The sequence below is a fragment of the Colobus angolensis genome, unplaced genomic scaffold (assembly GCF_000951035.1).
Source record: "Colobus angolensis palliatus isolate OR3802 unplaced genomic scaffold, Cang.pa_1.0 Scaffold29, whole genome shotgun sequence".
In the NCBI taxonomy this organism is placed as follows: domain Eukaryota; kingdom Metazoa; phylum Chordata; class Mammalia; order Primates; family Cercopithecidae; genus Colobus; species Colobus angolensis.
Genome location: NW_012116154.1, coordinates 5,938,474 through 5,947,470, shown reverse-complemented (window position 1 = coordinate 5,947,470; position 8,997 = coordinate 5,938,474). Strand labels below are relative to the sequence as shown.

At 40.0% G+C, this 8,997-nt stretch overlaps 1 protein-coding gene across 1 annotated transcript in view; it reads left to right on the top strand.

Moving 5' to 3' along the window:
- LOC105516794 (chromosome unknown open reading frame, human C4orf19) overlaps positions 1 to 8,997 on the top strand; it is a 131,779-nt gene that overhangs the window by 547 nt on the left and 122,235 nt on the right. The window lies entirely within an intron of this gene.

Genomic DNA, 8,997 nt, shown 5'->3' with positions numbered 1-8,997 from the left:
CCGCCGCCGCCGCCACCGCCGTCCGGTCCCAGGTAGGGACAATCCCCCGCCCCGCGCGCGCGAGGGGGGCTTGAGTCCTGTGGAACTTGGCTTTGGGGCGTGCTTTCCCCCACTTCACTCCGAGGCGCCTACTTTTAATTTTAATTTCTTGATTTGCTTTTGCTCTGGAAAAAAAAAAAATTAGAGACGCAATTCGAAGTTTGATGACTTCGGGAAAAGTAACGTAATTCAACAAAGGGGCTCTAAAAGGGGCAAAACTGGGGTGAAGGAAGGCGGACTTTTACGGATTCCCAAAGCTAAAGACCAAGGTGTTTGTAAAGCTTGGCGACTAATTGGTTGTGTGAAACATTTTTGCTTTTAAATCCCTAATTAATGAACTTTCAATGGTGCATGCGAACTTGAAAACACTGCCAGAGATTTTCCCTTAGATCTGTGCCCTCCTCCCCCATTTAAAGTATGTTTTTTTAATAAAAAGGAAATGGAATGTGACCTCTGCTGTTTCTTTGAAATGTCCTTGGGTCCCCGGTATTTGCCCCCCAGGGGTGCTGGCGGCCTGGACGGTGGGCAGGGGTCAGGGAAGAGGTCATGGTGCCAGGAGGCCTCACGTAGTGAAAAGAGGGTGCCAGGTGCAAACAGTTAAATAGTCACAAACTGTTTGCTAAATATTTAATAATTAGGCAAGCATCTCCCAGGTTGGTTACTTAGGTTGCATTGACCTTGGCAGCCCTGATGAGGCGAGATTTTCACAAAGTACTGGTCAAGAATTTTTCCAGTGATAAAAGGCAAGAATCAATGCTTTTTACCCCAGCATGGCAATTGACCTTAAAAACAAAATTGAAACCCCCTCTGATGACTTAGTACATTTTAAGTCACTTTCCATGGCGGCATAGATACCTGCCCCATGATAGATATTTGTTCTGTGAATTTAGAGGAAGTCTGTGTTCCAGAAGTGGTACAAATCATTGGAGAATAGGGCGTTTATTTTCTTCCTGCCACTACTTATGGGAAAGAATTACTGATGGTCCTTCTTGCCCTGGTTTGTGGATGTCCTTGGTGGTTTCAATCAAGCAAGCTCTTATGAGGAATAATATCTGGAGAAAAGAGGAGAAGCATTTGAGAGCTGAATGAGAAAGAAATGGAAAAGGTTACTGCTTTTAAACATAATAGAGTCTGTATTTGCTGCCCAACCCTCCCCCTTCCCCATTTAATCCTTCAGTTAATACTATTTTAGGAAGGATAAGACAGATGTTAATTATCGTACCACCTTGCTGGTCCCAGCTGTGAAACACTGTCAGGAGGCAGATAATTGAAACAAGGTACACAACTGAAACAATTTGAAGCTCAAAGGTAAAGTTAAGTTCCGGAATTATTTGTATTTCCCTAAAGTGTGAAGAGTCAGCTAACAGCAAGCTGCCTGGGTCACTGACCAGAAATGGAACAGATGCTGAGACAGGAAGGGAAGGTGTGGCTGACTTCTCTTCTTGGCCCACTCTGTGTCTATCTGATCCTGCTCCATGCATTTATTCAGCACGTATAATCCTGGTCCTGAATGGCTCCAGAGATTTAGATATATAATGATACCTAAAGAGAAATAGGGCCAATCTTTGCTGTGCTTCAAAGAGCTTTTTGGATATCTGGGATTGAAGACAAAAACTTGCATACCAACTCAACATGTTCCATTATCCTAAACATGGAATGATTCCCTTGACTTCCCACCCAAACCCTCTCTGAGCCTGGAAATACAACCTGGCTAAGCTCTAGCCAGAATCCAGTTGCAGCCCAAGGGCAGAGCCCAGGTAGGGCCGGCCCCTTTCCTCCTAGAACAGCCCGCTCTTGGTGCCCAGAAGCCCATTCACTGTGCTTCTTGGAATGGACGCCAGTTTCCAAAGAATTGAATACCAGCCTCCCAGTAGCTGGGTTTCCTCTCCCTGGACTGTGTTTCACATTCCCCTAGTTACACAATTTTTCTGATAACCCTGAATCTTGGGATCTTTTAGAGTCTTGATTAAATAGTAACTAGTACCTATGTCCTGCTTTTCTTTCTTGGTCATTAGACAGATTTTCTTTCTGGTTGTTCTTTTTAGTCATTAGATTACATGCTTACAGAGAGACTTTGTAGGTGTGTAGAAAAGAGTTGGGAAAAGTTAAAGGAGTCATCCTAGGGGAAGCAGACTTAGAGTCTTCACCTATGTGCAGGTCAGATGGGTCACTCATTTGTAGCCTTTCTCGAGTGCCTGCTCTTAACCACTGAGCCATCCTGTGTCTCTAGTTGTAGCCTTTGTTACTCTGACTGCTATTTAAGAGAATAAACTGAGAATGAAATCATTCATCTACTTGTACCCTTTTCACCCAAGAATATCATAGTCCCACAGAGGTTAGTTGAAATCTTCAGGACTGTAGATTATCAAATAATCCTTTCCTAAAACATATGTAAAACACCAAGCCAATGAATATGCGTCCTGAAGCAAAAAATTAAAACTCTGACTCGGTGTTGTCGGGCATTGTAGAAAAGATGTTCCTGAGCTGCAGTGAATATTAACAAATGACAAAAGGAATATTGTATCTCAAACTTTATCACAAGTGGTGAACTCTGTTCCGTTCAGTGTACAAATGGTTCTCCAAACTTTAATGAAACCCTGGCCTGACCTTGGAGACATCATGTGTGTAGACCCAGAGACACCAGATAGTTGATGAGTTTTGGGGACACAGTCCTCGTCTTCAGAGATCCTATTATCTTGGGAGAAACCATTGAAGGATCTTAAGCAGAGCATATCTTTATTTTAGAGAGTTCATGCAGGCTGCAATGAGAATGAAACAGTAAAGATAACAAACAAGACCAAAGGCAGCTGCAGCAAAAATTTACATTACAGGAGAGAGAGAAGTGAACTGATCCAAAAGATAGTTAAAGAAGCACTGGTATTTAAGGTTTTAACTGTAAGAACCCTTTAGGTAACTTGAATCTCTGACGTCAATTTACATGTCATTTCAAAATACATTTTCTCCAGGTAGGTAAATGTAAGCCACGTTTCATTGTAATGTTCTTCATGTGGATTCTAGTTCCTCTAGAGCTCCTCATGGTTTTTAATCACCGAAAAAAAGTTTCTGATAAATAGCCAATTGTATTTCACATCTTCAACAACCTAGTGTTTCTTTCTCCAGCCTTCAATATCTACATCTGAAGGCAAAGCTAAAGTAAACTGTTGCCCTCATATTATATACACATTCTCTGATTTAGCTTAACTCCTTCTGGGAGTAAAAACACCCTGACATTTGATTGTTTAACTTTAGTGGAAATGGACAGTAGAACAGCCTTTCTTTTTTATTGTTTTCAGTTAACCACAACATGGCCTGCTATATGTCACAGAGAGGACTGTATTATATTTGTAAGAGTATTAGTAACATGTGAGAGGCCTCTAAGTGAACAAAAGTCACCTTGGTTATTGACTCATTGCCACATGCATAGCTTGTTAATACAATGTATATTTGGATATATTTTAAATTTATTAATTCACTTGATCACTAGTTGTAGAGTAGATGTCTACACTCAGGAGTTTGGAAATTTGATTTTGCTGTTAATTCTTTTCCCTCATTTGATAACTGAGTATCATATATATCTTGGTTCCTAACATGCAACAAATACAGAGATTTGTATGGCTGTAAAATAGTATCGCTTTCATTTGATTTGATTGTCAACAACCTTAGTCCTCCAGAATATGTATTGTAATCTAGAAATGCATAAAAGAAGTCCCCTGCACCTTCAAATTCTTATTAAGAGCCATGTACTTAAGATTCCCACTAGAACTTATTTGACATTATTTCATTTCTGATTCCTAATGAGCTTGGCTACCTGGGTTTGTGGTCCACAGTAAGGAGATCTACTTTGTAGTTTCAATGTACACCTCTTGTGATAAGTATGAAATGTGGTTACAGCCAAATGCTAGGCAGCAAAGACAATACAGTGAAGGTGGTCTGTGATTAAACCCTAAGTCTACAAGAAAAACGTTAAATCGTGTTCAAAACTATCTGTTAGAAAGGAATAAGTACTGCATTTTGGTAAAAGGGACCCTTGATCCTTTTTAGAGCTGGAAAATAACCTTAAAAGTTACTTGGTCTAATCACCTTAATTTACAGATGAAGAAACTGAGTCTCAAAGAGGTTAAATGATTTGTCCAAAGTCATACAGCTGCCCATTGGAAAGCTGCTGGGACCAGAATCTCAGAGTCCCAGTTCCTAGTTTAGTCATATTCCTACTTCTGACTAAAAAGCACAAATGTTAGTATTATAAAAACTCATTCTATATTAAGTATAATATTGTCCAAAACATAGCCACTGTTTATTGAGAAATTACTTATATATTCAGTATCAGTTATCTATTGCTGTGTAACAAATCACTCCAAACATAATGGCTAAAATAATCATCGTTTATTGAGCTTGTGCTTCTGTAGATAAGCAGTTTGGGTGGGCTTGGGTGAGCAAATTACTGTCTTTTCCAGGTTCCTTCATGCATCTGTGGTCACCAAGGCAGCTCTGCCTCTGAGTGTTGGTGGACCATCAACCATGTCACATGGGGAGCAGCTGAGCCTCACGTCTTTCATGATTTAGCACGCTAGCCTGGGTTCATCACATGTTGGCTCAACTTGGTTGCAAGAGAGAATGAAAACAAGACCCCTTGAGGCCTAGGTTCAAGCTGACACAGCTCACTTCTACTCCAGTCTATTTCAAAAGCAACTCAAGAAGCCAGTTCAGATTCAAGGGGTGGAAAAAGATCCCACTTTTTAATGGGAGGAACTGCAGAGTTACATTAGAAAATGGCATGGATTCAGGGAGGGATGGAGAATCATGGCCTTTTTTCACAATTTATAATATACACCTTGTACCTTATGTAACTTGTCTAGCTTAATTCTCACAATAGCACTAAAGGTTAGGCAGAATTCCTATTTTACAGGTGAAGAAACTGAGAACCAGACATGTTAGTCTGGATTAGGCAGGACAGATGGTGAGTGATGAATCCAACACTGAGACTTGGGTGTGTCTGACTCCAAAGCCTGTGCTCAGAACCACGACAGAGCCCTGCCTCCCTGCATTATGGTGCGGTGACGGGTGGTGGTATTACTAAGTATCATACAGCTCAAGAGTTTTGCATGAAAAAAAAAAATCAAACTTTAGTAAAACTTTTTCTTGATTTATATGCTAAGAGAAATAATAAAGAAATAATATCAAACATGCTTATGCCCTCAAAGAACATATGGTCTCATTTATATGTAGTTGCATGTGCACACATGTTATTTAAGCAATAAAATTCCAAGTAAAGAGAAATAAGACTGGATAATCCGAGAAGCTTAATAGAGGATGAAGTGATGAGTTCAGGGGAGCCAAGAGAAAGCCCTATTTGGAATACTATCTGTTAATATCAAAAGATCCTCACATCATTTATATAAAATAAGTAATATTCCCTTTATACAAGGGAAGTTATTTGCCCTAAGTCATACAGCTAAAACCTAATCAAGATGACATTTAAACCCATGTCCATGTATCTCAAAAAACTATTTCCCTTCCATTTTTTTTCCACTAAGCCAGTAAGCTTTGGTCCTCGAAGTGAGATCCATGGACCAGCAGCATCATAACCACCTGGGAGCTTGTTGGAAATGCAGAGTCCTGACTTCACCTCCAGTCTACTGAATCAGAACCTGCATTTTAACAGTATCTCCCAGATGATTGCATAACCACAGTGAAGGCTGAGTTCTGCCCTAAAGGGAGCTCAGAGAAATGAGTTGTATTAAGATAGGTGAAGGACGGTAGAAGACCTTTCTTTCTTTTTTTGCTTGTTTATTTTTTTTAATTTAATTTCAAGTTCCAGGATACATATGTAGAACGTGCAGGTTTGTTACATAGGTAAATATGTGCCATGGTGGTTTGCTGCACCTGTCAACCCATCACCTAGATATTAACCCCTGCATGCATTAACTATTTATCCTGATGCTCTCCCTCCCCATTCCCTCCCTACAGGCCCCGGTGTGTGTTGTTCCCTTCCCTGTGTCCATGTGTTCTCATTGTTCAACTCCCACTTATGAGTGAGAACATGTGGTGGTAGGTTTTCTGCTCCTGTGTTAGTTTGCTGAGGATGATGGCTTCCAGCATTATCCATGTCCCTACAGAAGACATGATCATGCTCCTTTCTTTTGGCTGTATAATATTCTATGGTATATATGTACCACATTTTCTTTAGTCTGTCATTGATGGGCTCTTGGGTTGATTCCATATCTTTGCTATTGTGAATAGTGCTGCAATAAATATACACGTGCATGTATCTTTATAATAGAATGATTTATATTTCTTTGGGTATATACCCAATAATGAGATTGCTGGGTTGAATGGTATTTCTGGTTCTAGATCCTTGAGGGATTGCCACACTGTCTTCCACAATGGTTGAACTAATTTACATTCCCAGCACCAGTGTAAAAGCATTCCTGTTTCTCCACAGCCTCGCCAGCATCTATTGTTTCTTAACTTTTTAATAATCACCATTCTCACTGGTGTGAGATGGTATCTCATTGTGGTTTTGATTTGCATTTCTCTAATGATCAGTGATGATGAGCTTTTTTTAAATATGTTTGTAGGCCTCATAAATCTCCTCTTTTGAGAAGTGTCTGTTCATGTCCTTTGCCCACTTTTTGATGGGGTTGTTTGGTTTTTTTCTTGTAAATCTGTTTAAGTTCCTTATAAATTCTGGAAATTAGACCTTTGTCAAGTGGGTAGATTGCAAAAATTTTCCTCCATTCTATAGGTTGCCTGTTTGATCTGATGATAGTTTCTTTTGCTGTGCAGAAGCTCTTTAGTTTAATTAGATCCCATTTGTCAATTTTGGTTTTTGTTGCAATTATTTTTGGCAATTTCATCATAAAATCTTTGTCCATGCCTATGTCCTGAATGGTATTGCCTAGATTCTCTTCTGGGGTTTTTATGGTTTTGGGTTTTACATTTAAGTCTTTAATCCATCTTGAGTTAATTTTTGTGTATGGTTTAAGGAAGGGGTCCAGTTTCAGTTTTCTGCATATGGCTGGTCAGTTTTCCCGGCACCATATATTAAATAGGGAATTCTTTCCCATTGCTTGTTTTTGTCAGGTTTGTCGAAGATTAGATGGTTGTAGATATGTGGTCTTATTTCTGAGGTCTCTGTATCTGTTTTGGTACCAGTACCATGCTGTTTTGGTTACTATAGTCTTGTCGTATATTTGAAGTCAGGTAGAGTGAGTGCCTCCACCTTTGTTCTTTTTGCTTAGGATTGTCTTGGCTATATGGACTCTTTTTTGGTTCCATATTAATTTTAAATTAGTTTTTTTCTAATTTTGTGAATAATGTCAATGGTAGTTTGATGGGAATAGCACTGAATCTATAAATTACTTTAGACAGTATGACTGTTTTCAAGATATTGATCCTTCCTATCCACATGGATGGAATGTTTTTCTGTTTGTTTGTGTCCTGTCTTATTTCCTTAAGCAGTGATTTGTAGTTCTCCTTGAAGAGGTCCTTCACATGAGAGTGGAGGAGCTTTCTAGACAGGGAGAACAGTGACAGCTTGGACCCTGAGGCTGGAATCAATGCCACAGGTATGAGAGCAAGTGGAGGGATTGCTGGACTAGAGTAGGGGTGCATTTTTGGCAGTAGAAGGAAGTCATGTGAGACTGAAGGAATCGCTGTGGAGCCTGATGAAGTCTGCTTGTTAGAAAGGTTAATTGGGCAGTACTGAGGCTGGCCTGGCAGCAGTGACCCTGGTTGTTCTTAGGCTTTGCTGTCATTTAGCTGGGTTGTGAAGAGAGCTCAGACCAAGGTAAAGATGGAGGAAACAGAGGAGAAGGATGCAATCTGGGAGGCATTTCAAAGGACCTCCCATGGGACTCAATGCCAGATTTTCTAAGGGAATAAAGAGAAAATGTGAAGATGATTCTGGACTGTCAAGTTCTCAACTGTGCTTCCCAACCTTCAGGCTGGGATGTTATCTTTGCAATTCTTTGCTACTGTAAAAGAAGGATACTTTTTAGTGATTGTGGTTTTGTTGTTTGTTTAAAGGCAGCTTCCCCCATTCCTTTTAATTACAGCAGTTTTTCAACTTTTGCTAAGAGGTAATTCAAACATTAAAATTCCAAATCTCTATGTCCATGTAAATGGGAAATTTTTTTTTTTGGCAGGCAATTATTTGTTCTTTATGTAGTTCTGTTTATTAGGCCTTCCCAACTACTTTGTGATATCTATGTAGGTAGGATTATGATGATCATTTCACAGACAAGGACACAGACTTGGAGATGTGATTCAGCCAAAACTTGAACCCAGGTCTGCTGCCTCCAAGCATAATTCTCTATCTGTCCAACTAAAGCACTTTGAGGTTTCCTACTTGGTCTTTGGGGGAGATTATCAAACTGATCAGTCTTTAGTTTACTTTGGTTTGACTTTTTTCATATACTCTGTGCCAAATTCAGAAAGATGCTTCAAAGTTTATAGTGGTGGTTTTGAAGTAACTATTTCATGGGAAATTGAAAATGCTTCATTAAAAACTGATTTCCTCCCTTGCCTGATTTTCTTATTTCATTGAATCCATATGTTGATCCCCATGGCAACAACCCACACTTCAAATTTCAAACGATGTGAGCAATTTTGCAGTCCTTTCCTTTGTTTGTTTGAAAGATGAAAACATTTTGATTTTTTTTCAATTCAGTTTTTAAGCCTATTTCTTAAGCAACAAAGCTGAGGCTTTAAAAGTGTCAGTAGATGAGGTCAGGAGATCGAGACCATCCTGGCTAACCCAACACAGTTAAACCCCGTCTCTACTAAAAAAATACAAAAAATTAGCCGGGGGTGGTGGCGGGAGCCTGTAGTCCCAGCTACTCGGGAGGCTGAGGCAGGAAAATGGCATGAACCCGGGAGGCGGAGCTTGCAGTGAGCCGAGATCGCGCCACGCACTCCAGCCTGGGCGACAGAGTGAGACTCCGTCTCAAAAAAAAA